Below are 2,165 nucleotides of genomic sequence, written 5' to 3'. Positions count from 1 at the left end.
CCTGCTGCATTGGCAGGCGGATTCTTTACCACTGAGCTATCAGAGAAGCCCATTTTTTAATACAGTATGTTAAGCTTAAATAATGTCTATTACCATCAAACTTATACAGAAAACCCACTATTTGTAAATATGCCTAACTTAGTTGCAACTTCAGTATCCAATTTCTTATTTACTTAGAATTTGTGGGAAATTATTTACTTCACAGTTACCATCCACCAGTTGAACCATTTTTAAGAGGAGCAATGTAGTATTTGTAGTGGAGTAAGATCTTTTTATCAAATTAGGGATGTTGAATTTCACAAGGAAAAGAAAAAGTCAAGTTACTGTCAAATAGCAACTTTGTCAAGAATAATTGAAATTTCATATAATAAAGGAAACCAATGATTACTAAATTTAGAACATGCAGCAGATACTTGGCTATATAGCTGCTCTCTGAAAGTGTAAGTTCTATTCCTTTTTCAACCTATAAAAGAAATGAACAATTTGTACATACTTTTTACTTAAGTGTCAATGTATGTTAGTTATACAGAAAGTGTTACAGTTGGAACAAAACTGAGAAAATTTGACAGGCCTTCATTGAAAATAATTCCTGTTTCCTGTAAGGCACATAGCAGGCTATCATCTGTGGCAACATGGTGCCTTTTTATTATCATTAGTATTTATTTTGAATTTGGATAGGTTAATTATAATAAATTAGCCAAATATACTCAATATTCTTTATCTTCAGGAATTTAATTTCCAAAGAAGCTTCTCATTTAACTAGTAAAGAATTAAAAATAAAATTTGTCCCAAAGCAGTAAATCATTATAGAAAATATCTACTCCAAAATGTATTAATAATTAGGAGGGCAAATTTAAGAGTGTACATTAAGAATGAGTTACTCATAGAAAGTACTATTCTAAAATAGTCATACCACACATAGCAGTTAAATGTCAAGGTTTTAACACAATGAAAATAAAAGTAATATTTATTAGTCACTGTTTTGTACCAAGTGGCCTTTATATATATTTATCATTTAATTATTACTGTAATCATAATAATGAGATATTGATAATAGCTAGAAATATGTGCGATAAAAGAATAAAACCCAGCCAAAGTATCAACAAAAAGGAGTTTATTATGTCAAAACACAAGATATACAGAGATAGGACACTTCTTCAGTTCTGTTCAGTCACTCAGTCATGTCTGACTCTTTGCGACCCCATGAATCGCAACACGCCAGGCCTCCCTGTCCATCACCAACTCCCGGAGTTCACTCAAATTTACGACCATCTAGTTGGTGATGCCATCCAGCCATCTCATCTTCTGTTGTTCCCTTCTCCTCCTTCCCTCAATCCCTCCCAGCATCAAAGTCTTTTCCAATGAGTCAACTCTTTGCATGAGGTGGCCAAAGTACTGGAGTTTCAACTTGAGCATCATTCCTTCCAAAGAAATCCCAGGGCTGACCTCCTTCAGAATTAACTGGTTGGATCTCCTTGCAATCGAAGGGACTCTCAAGAGTCTTCTCCAACACCACAGTTCAAAAGCATCAATTCTTTGGCGCTCAGTTTTCTTCACAACCAAGTCTCACACCCATACATGACCACAGGAAAAACCATAGCCTTGACTAGACGGACCTTTGTTGGTGAAGTAATATCTCTGCTTTTGAATATGCTGTCTAGGTTGGTCATAACTTTCCTTCCAAGGAGTAAGCGTCTTTTAATTTCATGGCTGCAATCACCATCTGCAGTGATTTTGGAGCCCCCCAAAATAAAGTCTGACACTCTTTCCACTGTTTCCTATCTATTTCCCATGAAGTGATGAGACCGGATGCCATGATCTTCGTTTTCTGAATGTTGAGCTTTAAGCCAACTTTGTCACTCTCCTCTTTCACTGTCATCAAGAGGCTTTTTACTTCCTCTTCACTTTCTGCCATAAGGGTGGTGTCATCTGCATATCTGAGGTTATTGATATTTCTCCTGGCAATCTTGATTCCAGCTTGTGCTTCTCGCAGCCCAGCATTTCTCATGATGTACTCTGCATGTAAGTTAAATAAGCAGGGTGACAACATACAGCCTTGACGTACTCCTTTTCCTATTTGGAACCAGCCTGTTGTTCCATGTCCAGTTCTAACAGTTGCTTCCTGACCTGCCTGTAGGTTTCTCAAGAGGCAGGTCAGGTGGTCT

The sequence above is a fragment of the Capricornis sumatraensis genome, chromosome 17, assembly GCF_032405125.1.
Source record: "Capricornis sumatraensis isolate serow.1 chromosome 17, serow.2, whole genome shotgun sequence".
Lineage (NCBI taxonomy): Eukaryota > Metazoa > Chordata > Mammalia > Artiodactyla > Bovidae > Capricornis > Capricornis sumatraensis.
Note: the sequence above shows the minus strand (reverse complement) of the source record.